This window comes from Neovison vison, chromosome 12, assembly GCF_020171115.1.
Source record: "Neovison vison isolate M4711 chromosome 12, ASM_NN_V1, whole genome shotgun sequence".
Taxonomy (NCBI): Eukaryota; Metazoa; Chordata; class Mammalia; order Carnivora; family Mustelidae; genus Neogale; species Neogale vison.
Window position 1 is genome coordinate 141982138 of NC_058102.1, and position 20516 is coordinate 142002653.

Below are 20516 nucleotides of genomic sequence, written 5' to 3' on the forward strand. Positions count from 1 at the left end.
GTCACACAGAGTAGTTTCACTGCCCTAAAAATTCCCTGTGCTTCCTCTGTCCATCCCTCCTTCCCTTCCCTCCCCTCACCACCCCAGCCCAGGACTGATCTGTTTGCTCTCTCCATGGTTTTCCTGTTCCACACCTTCCTAATACCCTTTAAAACATTTTTTTGAATGTTTTATTTATTTATCTGAGAGAGAGACACACAGCGAGAGAGGGAATATAAGCAGGGGGAGTGAGAGAAGGAGAAGCAGGTTCCCCACTGAGCTGGGATACGGACGCGGGACTCCATCTCAGGACCCCAGGATCATGACCTGAGCCGAAGGCAGAGGCTTAATGACTGAGCCACCCAGGCGCCCCATCCCTTTTATTTTTTTAAAAGCCTCACACGCAGGTAAAGCTCACGTTTGTTCAGAGCAAAGGTTCTGCCCTAATTGAAACAAAATAAGGGCAGCCACCAACACAAACTGATCGGAAGCGGTGGGTGCATATTATTTACTAAACAGCCTTTTAAACCTTACTGCGCGTGTCGTGTGGAAGCCTGGCGCGTCCTGGAAGCAGTGGCTCGAAGCAGGGAGGAGGGCCGTGGCCATACACACTTGTGTTGCAGCTAAGTGGTGCCCGACAGCCCGATCGCAAGGAAGGAGGGAGAAGATCTGGGGAGAGTGGGCATCTCGCCCACGAGCTAGCAAGGGCTAGCTAATGCCACTTACCGTGGAGCAAGTGGCCCGTCCAGAGGTTCCGGAGATGGTGGGTCGATATACAGCAAAGTGTCAGCTCTCATTCGGGAAAGCCGAGTAACTGATTTATAGGACTCTCAGTGCTCAGGCAGGTCTTACATTTATTTTGTATCTAGTAAGCAGGTGGCAACAGAGGGATGCAGTGTGGGGGAAATAAGGAGCAAAGAGGTGCTTCTCTCTGATGGACAGGTGCTTTCTGAGTCCAATGTGTCATTATTGTAAGGAGATTAGGCCTCTTCTATGAGCGCCGAGCCCCCCGTGCAAAACAGCCATTAGTCTGTCTCCCCCAAACACGGGGCAGCCCTAAGATAGCACAGCCTCGGGGCATCGACCTGGTGCCCACACCATCCCTTTTAATGAGTTTTGTGTTTTGAGACGTCGGGAGGTGAGCTGTTTTGTTGGTGGCTGACAGAGTCGCCTGGGGAAGGAGCGAGGGGCCCGGGCCGGTGCTCAGACGGAGCGTGGGCTGGGGACACCTGCCGGGGGCAGCTGTCACGATCGAGAATCAGGCTGACCTGCCATGCGACTGGGTGAGTTCTGAGGTGGGGTGGGCTTGTGACCGTTCCGCTCTCTCTCGAGACGCGGTGGGCGGAGACACCACGTGGGAATTCCCGGTCACGGGTCCAGGCCTGGGGCCTGGGACTAGCCAGAGCAAAGCAAGACTCTGGGCAGTAGCATGGGCCCCGTGGAAGACAGATCTAGAACCTACAGCAAGATTGGACGCCAGACTGGGAAATACAGCAGGTCCAGGTCAGGGCTGGCCTGACCTACCGACAGGGTAGACCCACTGAGGCAGGAGGAGGGAGCCATAAGTGATGCTTCTGGGGCCCCGAATGGGTGACTTGAGTGAAGGGAGCTTGGATGGGGCCATGCGTGTGTCCTAGCAGTCAGGCCTGGGCTCGCGGGTCCTGGGCTGAGTGGTACATTTCCTTTTGGGATGTACCCATGAGAGGGCTTCTGAGCCTTCTTCCTCTTTGAGAAGTGCTTCCCCAGAGAGGTATCCTAGAAGCTGGGTGACTTCTGCTTTGACAGCGGCTGGTCTTTGAAACACCGTGTCTTAGATCGGTGATGAGCAGGGTGGCCGTCTGGTGATGCCGTCTAAGGGTCTGGGGAAAGCAGAGGTGTATACAAAGGGCAGACCTAAAGCCGGCGAGCACCCAGATGGTGTCCTGGCGCCTTAGCCTGTCATTGGTTCTGCCTGCTGTGCGTCCTGGGTGGCGGTCCTGGAGCCACACCAGAGCAGGGAGGTGGGGATTAGACCCTGGGGACAGTGCCGAGGACTTCATCAGACGTCCAGAAGCTGGGCAGCTGCTGCGTTTACGGAAGGAGTGGCATTTTGTGTTGGTTATTTTCACCTTGACCTCTCTGAGGTTGGGGAAGAGTCTCTGCTGTTCCAGTTTCAAGGAGGGGTTTACGGTGGGGAGGGAGGGTCCTACCTTCTAGAGTCTTGAGATGTCAGAGCCGGGGGAAAGCTGGGGATCGGAGAGGTGGGCAGGGGCTCAGGAGCCCCTGGCCTGAGGATCTTGAGTGTCTGGTGCTTTAAAAAAACCAGACTTTATTTTTTAAGAACAGTTTTTAGGTTTACAGCAAAATTGTGGGGAAGTACAGGGTTCGACCCACTCCCTGTGCCAGCACACGGACAGCCTCCCCCAGCCTCTCCGCACTCGTTGTAACATGGATGAACCTGCGTCGCCATGGAAAGTCCACAGCCGGCGCGGAGGTTCATTGTCGGGGGGAGGGGGCGGTACCTTCTGTCGGACAGCTCCCTCGTGGCAAGGATACTGTAATATAGAGCATCCCATGACGCAGTTTTACTGCTCAGAAAACCCTCTCCGCTGCACGTACTCATCCTCCCCAGCCCCCTCTCCAAGCCCCGCTCACCGCTGCTCTGCCGACTATCTCCACGGTCTTCCCTTTTCCAGAACGTCCGATAGCTGGAGCCGTACGGTAGGTGTCCTTTCCCACCTGGTTCCTTGTCCAGTGATCTGCACTTAAGGTTCCTCCATGTCTTCGCGTGGCTGTCCGGGGCTTGCTTTGCTCCCTCTTGTCACCGTCTCCTCTGTGGGTCTTCAGCGTGTCGATTGTCATGTCACCCCACTGGCAGACCCCGAGGTCTGGACGCTGGTGAAAGGCCCAGGTAGAGCGTCCGTCCCCGCGTTTGAGAACACGACGTACCCGAGAGCTTGCATTCAGAGCAGGCCAGACGTGGTCTGTGGGTTGTAGAGGTGGTCTTTCCTGTGAAAAGAATTTGTGTCAAGCATTTCTTAAAAAAGAAGTTGTCAAAGGTGAGCACGGATCGCGTCACGTACAACAGCTCTGGGGATGGAAGGAGCGCCCCAAACACGTGGCCCAACTCTTCCTCTTTTAAAACGTTCTGTGGGTACGGAGCAAGAATTCACAGACGTTCCGCTACTGGGAATTTTCTGTTTCTGAAGAGATTTAAGCAGAGGGAAGTGCTGCAGAACTGAAGAGAAGTATGATTTTAAGGGGTTTTGTAATTATTGTTTTTCTGGTTGTCTCCAACCAGCTGACAGAGCTGTGTAAGCATTGTTGATTAAACGATGCAGATTTTTTTTAAAAAGCCCATTTGACGTTGTTACACAATGGTGACTAATAGCCCCCAAAAGCCCATCGTGGACCATAGAAAGGAGTTACTGCCATTAAAATCATCTTTAATAATTTTTTTCACATTAGACAGTTATGTGAAGTCATTAGTATCTGACCAGCTTATTTCTTAGAAAATTCTATGATGAGTATCTTCTGTGACTGTCATAAAGCAAAATAATTTGCCAACCCACACCAACTTTCCACCACCCTCCAACAGAATCAAAACAAAACTCTTCGAAAATCTCCAAAGAAAATAAAATTTAAAGCCTGTTTTCTGGTTTAAATGTTTTATGGCCCTTCAGAGATTAAGGGATGATTTATATACCTTGTTTAATGTTATTGGGAGTGATACTGAATCCCAGATTTGTTTTTTGAACTGAATAAAGCACCGTTTTTCTCATTCTTCATCTGTACATCTAATGTGTAATTTGTTAGTCCATCAAAATTAATGTTAGATCCCTAATGTACATGGAGTTTTAGATTTATAAGTCCCGTTAATGGTCCTTTCAGTAAAGTGTATGTATTTCTGGGGCCTGCCAGGTTGGATTTCTGCAAAGCATTTCTGCCAGAAGGACGTTCACATAAATAACCAACTGCCAAATAAGTGTCAATGAAATGTTCTATTAGCGTAGTTGGCAGCAGCTCCTTAACAAATATTTAAGTGCAGTATATTAGATTAAATTTAATTTTTTTTGAAACGCTTGCCTACTCAACATCTCAGTGTAACTCGTCTTTCTGCTATCAAAAGCATGTTTTCTTTCACATTTAGAGGAATATAGGTTGACTTTGCCTGCGTATGAATTTGGCTTCCTAAAAGTACAGTTGGCCCTTGATCTCGATGGGTTTGTACTGCACAGGTCCCCTTATACATACATATTCTTGGTTTTTTTTCGATACATACAGTTCAGTACCGTAAATACATTTTCTTACACTTTTCTAAATGACTTTTTTTTTAAAAAAGATTTTATTTATTCATTTGACAGAGAGAGAGAGAGAGATCACAAGTAGGCAGAGAGGCAGGCAGAGAGAGAGGAAGGGAAGCAGCTCCCCGCTGGGCAGAGAGCCCGATGCAAGGCTCCATCCCGGGACCCTGAGATCATGACCTGAGCCGAAGGCAGAGGCTTTAACCCACTGAGCCACACAGGCGCCCCTCTAAATGACTTTAAGAATACATTATAGATTACATTTAACGTACGTACATATACGAAGGATTTGTTAATCAGTAGTTTATGTTGTCAGTAACAGTAGGCTGTTAGTAGTTAAGTTTGGGGGAGTCAGAAGTTGTATTTGGATTTTGACTGCACAGAGGGTCAGCTCCCGTCACCCCCCATTACCTGCCTTGACACCCTACGTTGTTCAAGGGTCAACTGTATTATGAAGATTTAAATGGTGTTTAGAAGCACAGGGATTGGGTTATTATTGATTTTTTCTTCTCATTTTCATGGGCCCCTTTATTTTTTTTCTTTCCCATTTTTAGTCTCTGGGGATTTTGGCTTTATAGCACATCTGAGGTCCTTGATCGCATGGTTTACGTATCAGGATACAACTTAAATGTCTGTTACAAAAAGACCCCCCATATACTGTGGCTTACGGTCATTTAGAAGCTTGTCCCTCCTTCCGGCAATAGGCCAGGAGTGAGTGGTTCAGGATGGGGGACCTCAGCACCACTGGGTGATGGAAACTCGAGTCGCCTTCGTGTTTCCAACAAGAAAGACAGAAGGAGAGAGTCCCAGGCCTGCTGCTCACCTTCCGTGGACCAGAATTCAGCACATCACCATCCCCCATTGCAAAGGAGGGTGGCAGATGTGGTCCGCAGCTGTGGAGCCCAGCTTTGTAGCTGAAACTCCCCAGGTGTGGAAGCTGCTTTTGCTAAGAGAAGTAAGGAGAAAAATGGCCCTCAGGGACAGACCACAGTGTCTGCTACAATTCATTTAGCTAACAAACACTTTTTTTAGGGTAACTATTTCATCTTTCCAAATGTCTCAAGGAAAATGTAAAAGTGCTGGAAACATAAAACCAAACCAAACTGTTTTTTTCTTTCTTTCTTTTTTTTTTTTTTTTTTTTTCCCGTTTGGGAGTGAAAATGCATTTTCTGTAGGTGATAAAGTATCTTAAATTTCTACCTTGTAGCATTTGCTCTTGATTTAATATACGTGCTTCTCCCCTGTATTGTTAACTTCTAAAGAGACTGATGGCCCACGATATGATTGCCTTTCTCACAGTTGGGGTACACCAGCAATACTCTTCACTGTGCTTTTAAGGTATACCCCAATCTGGGGCAGAAAAAAATCACTTACTACTTCTGCATTTCTGTGTGCTTAAATGTGTCCTGTTGGGCCTAGATTCCATTTTTCATTTTCAAATCCTGTTTTCATAAGCTTGAGTTTATCGGTTAATATGTGCACAGTATCTTTAAGAGACATCGCTTCTTGGCTTTTTGGCGCAGATCGAGTGTAGTATCTGTTCTTATCAGTTTATTCAAGAGACCAGCAGTTCTAAAAGGCTTGTTTTAAAAATTTGCGGTGTCTTATTATAGCCTGCAAAATACCTTCACTCATAAATTCAGTGTTTTTAACTATTTAAGATGACCACGTGTGGATAAAAGGAGCTCCCTCTCCCCCCAACCCCGGCCCCCAGACATAGCATTGTATCATTTTAGAACATACCATGGACAAGAAGATCCTGCACGTGTCTTGAAAGACAAAAGAACAAGGAACAGTTTGATTGAGTTACTTTGCACAAAGAGAAAAAAGCGAAGGTCACAGGATGTATATTCTGTGATGTTGTACAGTCAAATATGAGGCTCAAAGTTCGGCCAGCAGCTCTGGCCATTTGGGACCTTGGTGTCAAATGGGGAGTTTGAGACATGAAGACGACAGAGTTTAGCTGTTCGATGCCTTTATTCTTGCCCTGGAAGACGGTGAGGGTGTAGTGCTTAGCTGGGGGGAGGTGACTCGTTCGGATTTCAGTAGCGTCAGTGGTTTTAAGCAGACCGTTTCTCGGGGCTCAAAGGTAGGATTGTAAACTGTGGTTGAAGCTTCCAACCTGATCAGATTACATTCCAGTCGTTTCGTGGGATTCCTTGTGAGAAACTGGGGGGGTGGGGCTGAGGGCCATTTACGCAAAGACTGAGCACCATGTTTGGCTGGTGTGTCTGATGGGCGAGCGGAGAGGGCAAGCTTGGACCTCCGTCTCTTCGGGATTGATGGCAGCATCCTCGTTGATATCCATCACTTGGCGGTTATAGACTTGGCCTCAGAATAAAGGGTGTCCAAAAGATTTTTGAAGATACTTCACGTTAAGCTTTGATTTTCTTATTTCGGTCTATGTGGAGTGGTCTTGAAGGGACTCCGACTTTTAGAAAGGTCTAGGGAACCTGCAAGCTCCAGAATCTGGAAATCATCCTTTATAAGTTGGCCCAGTCTTCATGGATGGGGAAGCGCGATTTTCTACTTTCCACCTCTTGGTGGGACGATTTTGTTTCCGGGGACCTCCTGGCTCTGCCTCCCTTTCCACCCCTCCCCTGTCTTCCATCTCTTTCCCTGTGGGTCGTCTTTTGCTGCTTATTTTGCTGCCTGAGATCCCTTCCACCCTTCTATCATCCGTGTGCCAGAGCTCATAAAAAATTTAAGTATGAATTAAGATGATTCATAATTCATCTTAAGATGATTAAGATGAAACAGCCAAAGAACTTTCTTTGTGCCCTCTTTTCTTTCAAGATGTCACACCCACATGTTGGTCTCATGTTCCTGATCCATGAAAACAAAAGTACCTAAGACTTGAGCCTTGGACAGGGACAGATCCATGTAGGTGCGCACAGCACAGGGGTCCCACCAAGAGCCCTTGACTAATGTAGTCACATGAAAACCTGCCATGGCTTCTTATGGGAAACGGATGAATAATAGTCAGTTGATGGGTGGTATTTGGGTCAGTGGATGAGAATACTATTAAGAGTGAATTTTCTCCTTTCATCTTACTGAATTTTCAGGAGACTATGACAACCCTGCCAAGAGCTTAGAGGAGTTGTGGACGTGGAGTCCCATTTTCTGCCCCTTTGCCTGAAACTTCCCATGGACTTACTAGTGTGTTCCTAAATCAGAATTATAAGCTTCTTCTGCCTGAATCAGTGTTGGTTTTCTTATATAGAAAGGTTCTGGCATTGTGTTCTTTTTTTTAACCCCCGACACGTCTCTCTCTTCCTTTTCCCCAACGAACACTATTGTAATTCTCCCGAAGACATTGTATTATGGGTAATACTGCTTTTACTTTTAATTTGTGTTAGAGTAGTTTATATCTTGGGTCTTTTAAGTAATGGTTTCCTGGTAGTTTTGGATAAAACAAATGACATAGGACAGTGATGATTACTTTTTCTTAAAATTGAAGTTAGGTATATACACTTACATATTTTTTTGATTGGAAGACTTACTGTTGATATCTTGATCTTGTAGTCTCTCACTCCCTTCAGAATAGTCTAGAAGGGTAGTCTGAGTTCCCCATTCCACTGTGTACGCAAGTGGATTTGATCAGGATGCACATTTAAGGGTGCACCATATCGTGTTGGTAATAGGCTAAGAAATGTGATCTGAACACATGATTTTCATAGTTTTTGGTCATAAATTGATTTGTATGGGATTCCCCTTTAGATTAGTACCAGTTGGCTATTAGTTTTTGAGGTTCTCCTACTGGGAAGGCTTGGTACCTCCACACTGATCCATTTTAATGAGACAGTGAGCTGCAGACCAGGTAGGTTTAAGAAGACAAAAATAATTAATGCCCAAAGTCGTCAACTTCTCAACACTATGTTGGCACATTCTGCTAAGATCTGGAGCTCTAGTCATTACTTGCTGTGGTTTGCAACTTTTATTTTTCCTAATGAATGTCAAAATACTCTTCCTGTTCTGCTTTTAAAACTCTTTTATTGTGGGAAATTTCCTTATACCCCAAAGTAGATGATCTACGTGGTGACCGTTCCTACCCCCAATCTGCCCATTGCCTGACATCGATCATGGTCAATTCAAAGCCAACCTTATAAAATCAATACTCCCACCCATTTCGCCAGCCTGTATTGTTTCTGAAGCAATAACTAGCCTTCATGTCATGTCATTTGTAAGTATTTCAGTAAGTGTCTCTAATGGATAATTCTGCACAGGCTTGTACAGAGTAATTGAGAAGCTATGGGGATTGCAAGACTTTTTATTTACAAAATGGTTTTTACAAAGTAGAACCACATATTTGTTTAAAAGTATTCTTCTAGGGGTGCCTGGGTGGCTCAGTGGGTTAAAGCCTCTGCCTTCGGCTCAGGTCATGATCCCAGGGTTCTGGGATCGAGCCCCATTTCAGGCTCTCTGCTCCGTGGGGAGCCTGCTTCCCTTCCTCTCTCTCTGCCTGCCTCTCTGCCTGCTTGTGATCTCTGTCTGGCAAATAAATAAATAAAATCTTTAAAAAATATATTCTTCTATTGGAAGTGAAATGAAGTCTAGTTCCTCAAAATTTTTGGATTAATAAAAATTAAAAACAGATCATCACCTCCCTGCTGCCCCCAAAACCCAAAACAAAAGGAATGCTATTTTTATTATATTTTATGATGAGTTAAGAGCTGTGAACTTCCATTTTTCTTCCATTGGGAGACCCAGGATGAATGTCAGATTTAATTGTGGTTGTTTTGAGTTAAACTTCTGTGATAAAAGTGGCTTTGTGTTACCAAACAGCTGTAGAGTTCCCGTGTGACGCATTTTCAGATGTCCTGGCGAGTTAGCACTAATCCTGTCCTATGTGGTAGGAGTCTTTTGGTTCTCTTGCTGGGGTGAGCAGAGGTAGCAATAAGCCCTGAAGAAGGTCAGGCATTGTCTTGGGATCAACATCCAACATCTTGAGTGAATTGATTATGTGTTAATATGGTGGTTACTATTATTTTATTTTATTTTTTCAAGTAGGTTCTATACCCAACATGGGGCTCAAACTCATGACCCCAGCATCAAGAGTCATATGCTCTACTGCCTGAGCCAGCCAGGTGCCCCCTGACGTAGTTATTTTTAATTGTTTTCCTTTAGAAACAGTTTTAGGAGTGGGAAGCATGGAGTTGCCATGTATCCAGAAGTTCTCTTTGCAGGAAAGTTGAGTCTAGTTTATCTAGAGGTTTTGAAACTGGCCTTTGGGCTGTGCTGAGTCCTCCTGGTTCCTTGAATGAATTTCATTTGTCTACTAGGCCAGTTGTTAAAGAATCCTTGTACTCTATCCCAGTTACCTTGTGAAAAATATTATTTTTAATCAACCAACTTTTTTTTTTTTTTTTTTTTGTTAGAGAAAGTAACAGCAGGGGTGGGGGGTGGAGATTCAGGGAGGGGGAGAGGGAGAGAGAAGCTCAAGCAGACTCCCCACTGAGCTCAGAGCCCGATGCAGGGCTTCGTTTCATGACTCTGACATCATGACCTGAGCTGAAATCAAGAGTCGGAGCCTTAACTATTAAAAATGTTACTTATTTTTATTTCAGAGAGGGGGAGGGCAAGCTTAGCAGGGGGGAGGGAGGAGATGTCCACATCTTAAGAACATGTAATTCCGGGGCAGTTCGTGCGCACTTTGGTCCTGGTTTGCAGCATTCCAAAGTGATTCTCTAGGGGTAAGTGCCCTCTCCGTCTGCTGCTGAGCTCACTTTCCCACTTTGTAGATTTCCTCGCTGGTTAGCCCTCAGCAGGACAAGCCAGGTTTTCAAAATTTTATTTTATTTTTTCCAATGTTTATTGCTGGCCTTTCTTTATAGCCATTGTTGCCATTGGACCGTGGGAGGCAATGGAAGGAGTTGGCTTGGTTTAGGACTGTTCATGTGGAGGACTCGGGCTAGCATGGATACAGAAACACCAAAGTGTCCAAAACATCAGCGGAAAACTCTAGACACAAGGGACAGCTCAGCAGAGTTTGCTGTGGTCTTAGACCTGTGAGATGGTGCGGCGTGGGGGTCCAGGCTGGTGAGGGTTTGTATTCTGGAAAGGATTGCAAGGTAGAACTTGAAATGAACTGAGAAGCTGCGTAATTGGGATTCTCGGTGTGAAAGTCACCACCCCTTGTCCTCAGGATAGATACGGGGACCCCGTCATGCTGGAGCGGGTGCTGGGGCTCTGAGGGCCCGGGAACCCAGACCTCACAACAGATGACCTGGCAAAGATAACTTTTCTTCTGAAAGCAGACAGTCTATGTTTTCTGTCCTCGGGCCTCATCACGGGTGCCGACACCATGGGTCGCTTGAGTCATTTGGAATATTTGCAAGCTTTCCCATAAACTACATGATAATGAAACAGAGAGAAAAGCTGCCGGTCTAAATCAGTGCACATATTACTTCATTCTACGTGTTGTCAGGGTGCATATTGTCAGCAGAAAAGAACCGGGACTCTTCTCTTTTTCCCTGGATTAATTGAGCAGGTCAGAGAAAGTCCTCCCGATGTCGGCATTGCGAACAGTTGACACCACAGGGGGCGCTGTCTGTCTGTCTGCGTTCCTGGAGTTTTCCTCATCTGATATTCTCTGTCTCGTGTCCTCCCCACCCCGTCCACCCCGAGGCTTCATCTTCTGTCCCCTGCTGTGACGGTGCCATTTCAGGTCTCAGAAACCTCCTGTTACCTCCTTCAGGTGTCTCTTCCTGGGGACTTGTCGTGAATGATTGCATTTCTCATTCGGTGGCTCGTTTTTCTCTCGACTACCTCCTTGCATGTGTTCATCACTCTCCTGGTAGTTCTTTCCATCTGATTTCCAGCTACCTCTTACTTTCCTGCCTAATGTCGACACCATTTTAATTTGCTGATACAACACAAGATAAACCACAACCTTCTGCCAAAGTGGATTTGGAGCGTGTGTCTGCGGCTCTGCCCTTCCGGCCCTTGAGTCCTGATGAGGCTTTCCCTGGCCAGGCGGGTCCTGCTTGCGTTCAGCTCTGCGCTTCTCCTATTTGTAAAACTTGTCGTGAGCCAGGAACTGCTATTGTATTCAAATAGAATTCTCGCTAATTCTAGTGTAAAGAAATTAGTGAGGAGAAAAGTAAAACATAATTATGTGGGAAAATAGGCTAATTTAATGACTTCATGAGCATATTTTACACTTTTATTATTTCAAGGCAATATTTCATTTGCAAATGATTTAGGAGTTTTAGAACTGTTGGAACTGAGTGAATTAAGATGGGTCGAATTAAGTACTTTAATTTTCGTATGTGTTTGCCTGATATTTCACACCAGCAGGTGCAATACTCATTAAGGAAGTGTTTGTTTTCCCTTTGAGGTGTTTTCTTTGTAGTGATCGAGGGACTCTCAGAAAAGGGCTAGTTATGCATTACGCCATAAGGCACGGTGGCCACAAATGCTTTGAGTACAGATGTAGTCACTAAAACAATCCCATTAGAAGGTTGTAGCACAGAATCACTACCCGTTGCTTTCAGGTTTAATCCCTTGTTAGTGTCTAGTACTAAGAATGTAGTATCTTTTTCCTATTATGCTAAAAGCGTTATTTCTGATTTGGACCCAAATTGAGCTCATTTGTAGGGTACCACACATCCTACACACCAGAGCGGATGGATTCCCTTTCGAAGCAAATGTGGAATGTTCTGTACAGTTTATATATATCTCTGTATTCCTGAACATGCTTTCAAGGCTGTTCCTTTTTTGAAAAAAGCGATGTTTATATGAAGTTTGCTTGTGCAAGATCTTTGTAGCAACCAGCGGGGCAGGCTTTATCCAGAAGCATGTGGTGGGTGGGGTCAGCGGGCAAAGCTGCTTTCAGGTTTTACCACTGAGCTGTGGGTTTGTTTTTTTTTTAATTTATTAATATATATGAGACGGGTGGGGGAGAGCATGCACAGGAGGGGTTAAGGGAGAGGGAGAGAATCTCAAGCAGACCTCATGCCCAGCATGGAGCCTGATGCAGGTCTCCGTCTGAGGACCCTGATGCAGGTCTCCGTCTGAGGACCCTGAGGTCACGACCTGAGCTGAAACCAAGAGTCAGATGGTTCCTCGACCGAGCCACCCAGGCACTCCAAGCTATGTTTTTATTTCATGCTTCCTAAGGCAGTGTAATATGGTTGGATTGCAGGACATTGGGTCGTGTTTTTATTTTTCTGATTTTTTTTTATTGTAAAATATACATCATATAAAACTGACCATTTGGATCCTTCCTGAGTGTATCATTGTGGCATCAAGTTCGTCCACACTGCTGTGCAACCATCATCACCATCTAGAACTTTCTCATCTTCCCAAGCTGGAACCCCGTCCCCTTTAAACCCTCACTCCCTCTTCCTCCTGCCCCGACCCCACACCCGGCATAGCTTATGGTGACCCTTCTACACTATTCTGAGTTTTTATCTCTCTGCCTTTCTTTCTTTGTTTTCTTTCTTTCTTGAGCACAAGCAGGGGGTATGGCAGGCAGAGGAAGAAGCAGGTTCCCCTCTGAGCAGGGAGCCCAATGTAGGACTCGATCCCAGGACCCTGGGACCATGACCTGATCTGAAGGCAGACGCTTAACTGTCTGGCGCCCCCTGTGCTGATCTCTGCTGGTAAATTCCTTGAAGCCAGGTTCTAGATTGTGCTTCCCCCATTCCTGGCGCTTCAGAGAGGGGGATGTAGTCCAGGGCTGAGTGGGGCGGTCAGCAAATGAGACTGAATTCCGCAGGTCAGCCCGGAAGCACTGGCCTCAGGACAGTACTTGTTAGGGGAAGCTGAGCGGTATTGCTGTATTTTTGAAGAGCCGTGGAAAACCCTCTTATCCTCCCCGCGACACAACAATGCTCTCACCTCAGGTCGCTGTTGGTCTAGGTCTCGGTTCTCGCTGTGGTCCGCACACGATTGGGAACACGCGGTGCAGGTCCTGGGCCTGGGATTTTCATGGCACTTCTCTGTTAGCTTCTGATTCCACTTTGGTACAGTCAAGAGAGGGAAGTAATTCCAAACAGAAGTTTTGTTTTTAGGTCTGAGTTGGAGCTAATGAAAACGCCCAGCTACTGTGAAATGTGCAGCAGCGCAAAGCGTGAGCCCCGTGGCGGGTCCCAGGGCCCAGCTTCTGCTGTGCTCTGGATCTGACTTTGTAAAAGGTGGGGGCGGGCCCCGGAGATTTCAGAAGGAGTCTCCATCCTGTTCTCCGGGCAGGTGGCCGGGACAGTGAGCCACTGGGCAGCCGTGGGGTGCACTTGACTTTCTTCTCCTTCTGCGTCAGTATTTGATGATTTGATCCCGTTGTCAGCAACTGAAGGTGTTGGTACTGGAAGTAAACTGTGTGTCCCTGGGCTCTGAGGGCAGCATGGTCATAGGATGCACGGAGAGTTCCTCCTGCCCCTTGCTGAGACCGCTCAGCAGTGCGGTCTTCCCAGACACGAGGCATTTCCCAGGTCAGCTGCGACGTGCACAGAGTCCTTCAGGGCCGTGCTGTCCCTGCTTACCGTTCCACAGCTGCTTCCGCGATTCTCTCCTTTATGTGTCTCCTTAACACCTGCGCTCTATGTTGTCAGTCTTAAAGACAGATGAGGTTAAAACAAAAAGGAAAGAAGAACTAACATGGGAGGGGAAGCAGGAAGGAAGGTCCGGGGAGGGAGAGGAAGTATCTTTCTTTCCTGTTGCACCGAAGGGGACAGTTGGTGCTGCAGAGAAGTTTCTAGAAGCGGCCTGGGCTGAATGCGATATCATAAGCATCCAGTTTGCCAGTGTCTTCCTTAGCAGAGATGTTCAGAGTGTTCTACAACAAGCCTCTGAAGACACTTTGACCCTTGAGAACTCCGGACAGCTGCACGTTGGAAACCCTCCAGAGTTCTCTTCCCCACAGGGGTAATACCCACAGGGGCTGCGTCAGTACCGCAGGTGCCCACAGGCACTGAGTCAGTGTCCACATGCGCCCGGGGCACTGAGTCGCTAGGCACCACTGTTTGGCAGGCATTACAGTAAGCCCTACAAGCTTTATGGGATGCAATGTTTAGTCTTGAAAGATATTTGAATTGTTCTCTGCATATTTTTTTTGTTGGTGCCTTTTTTCTGTTTTTCACTATTGCAAGTGGGTAGCACAAAGCTAAATTGTGGCCAGAGGAAGTTATTTCTCTTAGGCTCATGGCGTTACTGAGGCATCTCAGGGACAGAAGCAGGATGTGCAGTCGTGAGCGGTGACACCAGATTCCTCGGTTCTCCGTTTGTGTGTTTCTGCATTCGTTTGATGCACCTTCATAGAAATACCCACGTTTTAATGAAATGCTTCCCCCCCCCACCGAGGGGAGTTAAAGCAAATGGCCCACTAGACTTGTTTTCAGCTGGCTTCTCATTAAAGCATTTTACAAGTAGAGGGGACTGAAAGTTGTTAAAATTTATCAAGCCTCTTTTTCTTTTATGAGGATAAATAAATATATGTTAGTTTAATATGAACAGTGAATATGAACAGTTAATATGAACAGTGAATCCTTCAGTGAAGGATTCCTCGCCTTGTCCATACCTTTCTTCCCCGGTTAAAGCACACTGTTAGGAATAAGCACCACCGGTAGCCCGGTTACTTAGATTAACGTGAATTAGCGCTGTGCATGTTCCTTTTATCTTGTCATGCCACTGGGTAAACTCTGGGGTTCTTCGGAGAGCAGAACAAGTCGGATGGATGTAGACAGAGAGAGAACTATAAAAGCAGGTTTACTGTAGGAATTGGCTCACAGGGTTACGGAGGCTGAGCGGTCCCGTGACCTCCGTGTGGAGGCTGGGGACCAGGAGGGCCAGTGGGGTGAGTCAGCGCCAGTCCAGGAGCCTGGGAACCGGGGGCTGACAGTCTAAGTCCTGAGTCTGCGTCTAAAGGTCCAAGAAGCAGGAGCAGCGATGTCCGAGGGCTGGAGGAGACGGATGGTCCCAGCTTACACAGAGAGCGGATTCGCCCTTCCTCTGCATTTTGCTCTGCTCAGGACCTAAGTGGGTGGGATGATGCCCACACTGGTAAAGAGATCTTCTTTAGTCAGTTCGCTGGTCAAATGCTCATCTCTTCTGGAGACACCCTCACACGAACGCCAGGAATCATGCTTTGCAGCTGTCTGGGCGTCCTTCTTCCCAGTGACTTTAACACCATTGTTGTCTCACCAAGAATTTCTGGAGCATCCTTCTCGGTCCCTGGAATGTAGACTCAATGCCTTCTTGGCTACCCTTTCTTACCGTAGTCAAGAACATTCATTGGAACAACCCGAAAGAAACAGAACGAAGTATAAAGCTGTGGTTCCCGGAAGGGCTGTAAGCTCAAGGAGGCATGTGGGTTGGACATCGCGCGGAAGCTGTGCCTCTTGGGGTCTTTGTCATTTCATCTGTGAAGTGGGAGCATGAGGCCGGATCGGAGCACTCCGTGTTGGCTGCAGGATGGGGGCTGGGAGTAGACGGGTGGTGTTTTAGAGAGATACTGCCCAAGCGGCTGGGCTCGAGGAGGATGGTGTAAGAGACAGACACTATTCTGGAAAAGCTCTCCATGCGGGAGCGCACTTCGGTCGCTCATTTGTCCTGGGAAAATGACATTCAGTGTTTATAAGGCAAAGACTGTTGGATTCAGGAGCGTAGCGGGATACAGACACTTAAAGGTTGTTATTTGAGATTCTTGTAATGGTCAGTTTTGACCTGGTTTTCTTGTCCAAATACACAGCGAGAATTCTTTCCCTTTTGAAAAAAATTCACAGGCTCCCGGTGAGATGGTGGGTCAGGCCTCGTTGTATGTGCTGCAGAGTGACGGAAGGGGGAGAAGAGATCTTAGCAGGTGGGAGATTTACTAGACATGGCTCACAATGAGATTCTTATTTCTGTCCAGTAACGTGATGAGTGAGGAAGGTCTGGTAGGCTGCCGTGCTCGCGTCAGGGTGCGATGGAGGAAAGAAGTCACAGCAGGACATCAGTGGGCCTGGCTTTTAAAGAAAACAGAAACAAAAACACCCTCCCCTTGTGCCGTGTCAGGGAGAGCAGGGGCGGATGCCGGGCTCTCTCCCCGGCCTGCTAACCCCCGAGTTGGATGGAACTGCGCAGGAAAACGATGTCAGACTCCGGACACTCATCCTGCATTTTCAACAGAATGAATCAGAGGGAGGAAAAAGGCACCAGGAGTCTCTTTTCCTCTGCTTCCTGCCACAACAAAGAGGCATTTTGATCAGAGACAGGTTTTATAGAAGCAGCAAAAATTAAATAAGCACACGTGACTGGGGAAAGAGCAGGCTGTAGGTGAGACGAGAGACAGACAGACAGGGACAGAGGGAGGTGGGGAGGAGGAGGAAGGGAGAGGGAGCGATACACTTTGGCTAGGGTAGCCTAGCTTGATGGTGTTTCCTTGATTAGGTAATTATGGTGATTATCAATTACTAAGTGCAGCTTCTAGCTGACACACCTCCTGGGGGGTGGGGGGCTCGCCGCAGCTGCCTGAGGAAGGGTTCAAAGGCTGTGTGATGTCTGTCCATGAGGCCACGGGGTGCTGACATACTCAGCTGACATGCATCCTCCGAATGGGACAAAAGGCATTAATTATGTTTGATCATAACAAGTCGGGATGTGATTCAAGTGAATTCTGGGGTGAGCTGGAGAGGGAGTAAGCCTACGTGGCGACCTGACGGGACTCTCACAACAGTGGCATTGGAAATAGCTGGTCTAGTTACTTTGGAAAACGTTGGGAATTGTTGTAAAGTTAGCCGCAAGGACTGATTTACCTTTTAGGATGTTCGGTAGTGGAATCTTGAGAAACAGGCTACAGAAGAGTTCTCAGAGAATAGAGAGAGTTCCCCACATTAAAAAGCCTTCACCAGCCATTCTTTGGGCAGAGAACGAAGAGATTTCTAGATGTGTACTGACGGTGGTCCCTGGGGCCAGACTGACCATAGGGAAACTTCCTTCCTTCCCAGAAACCTTGAGGCACGTCTTTAGGGGCTTCTCAGACCCCCACGGGTTTGGTAGCTGTGGTACTTTTAAGTAGAACGCCATGTCTCTTTGACATATTTCCCGTTGAGGGTGGAGTCTGGTCACTTATTCTGAGGCCAAGTCAGAAAAGGCCATATGACGGCCACCATATTGGCTGGAACAGGAGCCCTTGGGAGCCTGAACCACCATGGACTGATGCCCTTCACGCTGTGAGGACGCCAGCCAGGGGTTACCCCCCCAAGCCTTGGAGTCTCCCAGCCAAGGCCCTGGTATTTGTGGAGCAGAGGCACACCAGCCCTCTGTACCTGTCGGAATTCCCACCACAGGATCTGTGAGACCAGCGACTGGTGTTTGAGGCTACTCCATGCTGGGCTCATTTGTTATGCGGCAGTACCACAGTGCTGCTTCCCTCGGTGCTTCTCAAGCTTGCGCTTGATGGGGCTCATCATGCATGCACTTCAGTTCTCACTCCGCCTGCTCTGTGGTCACTGGCAGCTCCTCGGACTAGACCCCCTGGCACACAGCACGGTTCACGAGAAGCTCTCTATAACTGGACACCCGGCATCTGAGCAGAGACTCTTCTTTCTGTTTATGGACTTGGGTGGAAATGTGTCTGTCCACGGTCTTCTCAACCTCTGCTGTTAATGTTTGCTGGTCTGTGGAAGACTGCTGTGATGGTACCAGTGTTGGAGGCTGTGTCATGGTTTTATAACCTCTCTGTGTCCGTGTGGAAGCAGAAAGAGTTTTGACCCTGCTGAGAAAAAGAGCCACAGGTTTGTGTCGTAGCCAGTGAATGCTAGATGCTTGGTAGCCTCTCGTGCGTTCCCAGGAAGGCTGAGTTTGGGAGAGGAAGGAGAGACGAGGCAAGCTGTCATGGTTTCCAAGGCTCATGGCTGTTGGGTCTTCCATGGTAGATGTGTGTGATGATGGAGATACTTCAGAAATCATCCAAAGGGGCATGACCTGCCATTACAAACTTGGAAGGACATTGCTTGATTGGTTATAAATCAATGGGTTCCAACCATCAGAGAAGGTAGCCTTTGTCTCCTGTTCAGCAGAAATGGACAAGAGGTTCGAGGGCTACACATTTGAACTCTTTACAGTCTCCTTGTTCTTATAAACAAATAATTTTTTAAAGATACAAATCTTTTTGTACAAAGAGGGGAAACATCTGTCTTGCAGGTGTGAAAGAAAGATGACCTCTGGAAGTGAGTTCTATCTGGGACTCTTAGGATTTCGGTGTTTACTTCGCCAAAGAGGAAAGTGTTTTGTTCAGAATAGGATAGCCATGTGCAGAACCTTGAAAGTGGTTGTAAACCATACACAAAAATTACATAAAAATAAGTCAATACATATTATAGGTCTAAATGTAAGACGTAAAACTATGAAACTTCTAGAACAAACCATGGGGCAAAATCTTCATGACCTGGGGGGAGACAAAGAGTCTGTAGAGGTAAGACCAGAAAACAGGTTGGTAAATTCGATTTTATGAAAGTTAAAAACTTCTCTTGTATGGGGGCACTTGGGTGGCTCAGTCGGTTGAGTGTCTGGCTCTTGATTTTAGCTCTGTTCACGATCTCAGGGTTGTGAGATCAAGCCCTGAGTCGGGCTCCTTGCTGGGTGTTTTGCCTGCTTCCGATTCTCTCTTTCTCTCTCTCCCTCTGCCCCTTCCCCCTCCTCTAAAAAAACGAAAACAAAAACAAATTCCTCCTGTGTGAAGGACTCTGTTGAAAGAATATGAAGACAAGCTGCTCCCTGGAGAAAAACATTTGCAAATCACATGCCTGGCAAAGGATTTGTGTTCAGAATCAAAAGGACTCTCAAAATTCAACATGGAGAGAAAAAAAAAAAACCTAATTAGAAAATGGGCAAAAGACTTAAAAAGACATTACACCAAAGAGACACAGAGATGGCAGATAAACCCATGCAGGTGTACAGTGTCATTGGCCATTAGAGAAATGCAGATTAAAACTGCACCAAGGTACTACAGTACTCCTGTTGGAATTCTAAAATGAAAAAAGAAAAAATCACTGATAGTACCAAGTTTTGGCAAGGATATGGAGCAACTGGAACTCTCGTACATTGTTGGTGAGAAAGTCAAATGGGAAATCCATTCTGGAAACAGTTTGTAGGTTTTTAAAAAAAATACATTTAAACATAGGTTTACCATAATGACCCAGCAATCATACTCCTAGGTATCTACCCTGCGGAAATGAAAACTTAGGTTCACGTAACATCTGTGTTTAAATGTTTATGGCACTCTGTTTGTAGTCGTCCCAACTGGAAACAATCTGTATGTTTTTCAGAAAGTGAATGAGTAAATATATAGGCATGTCCATGTCATGGAATATTATCCAGCAGTTAATAGAATGGACTATTGATTGATCTACGTAGCCACTTGAAACAATCTCAAAGGCATTAGGCTTGGTGGAAGATGCTAGTCTCAAAGGGTATGAACTGTGTGATTCCATTTATAGGACATTCTTTAAAAGGCAAAAAACTATAGTGATGGAGAACATCCGTGTATGCCAGGGGCTTGGGACAGAGGCAAGGTATGCCTGTAAAGGGATAAAGGAGAGAACTTTTATTTTGGGGGGGGTGGGGAGAATGATGGAACTGTCCTGTATCCTGATTGTGGTGGTGGTATTGTGAATTTTTTCGCATGTTAAGACTCCTGGAACTGTATACCCAACAAAGGTCAGTTTGCCCATGTGATAGAAAAATAAAGTTAAAGAAACAATTCTTATAACTTTTGTCGATGCAAGCGAGGCATGAGAGAACATCTCCTTGTCAAGAAAATCTGGTTTCTCTATGGCAGCTGGCTGCCCAAATGAGAGAGTTAAAGAAGAGCATTGACTGGCAAAACTCCCTCGTGTGAAGATGGCAGCAAGAAGGACTTCTCTTCCTGGTAGTTGTCGGGGGCCTGGTGACACCCCTAGGCTTGTCTTCTTTTTAATGTCGACCTCCTTAGGTATTACCCAAAGAGATGCATGGAGGGATTGGAATGCCCCCACCGCTCACCTCCACACACATAAATAATGGAATTTGATTGGGTTTTAAAAGGAAATTTGAAAGAGAAAGAGAAATTGCTTTGGGATCAGGAAGAATGATTGTGAAGAACCAGGGATTTGAAATTTTTGTTTCTCAGTGTACTGGGTAGATATTTAACTGCATTATTCAAAATTGAGGCTAATTGGCATGTACTGCTTAGAAAATTAAAGAGTAAGCTAGATACTCTTGTGTGAGCTGAAGAAAGATTTATTTCGAGACAACATGAAGGGTTATCATTGGTATTTGTACTACTACTAATGC

General features: G+C 46.5%; 1 protein-coding gene and 1 non-coding gene across 3 annotated transcripts in view; both read left to right on the forward strand.

Annotated features, from left to right (window-relative positions):
* Positions 1-20516, forward strand: part of SFMBT2 (Scm like with four mbt domains 2) — a 201165-nt gene that overhangs the window by 24695 nt on the left and 155954 nt on the right. The window lies entirely within an intron of this gene.
* Positions 5761-5953, forward strand: LOC122892704. The gene has a single exon (XR_006381446.1). It is a non-coding gene; the product is annotated as a U2 spliceosomal RNA (small nuclear RNA).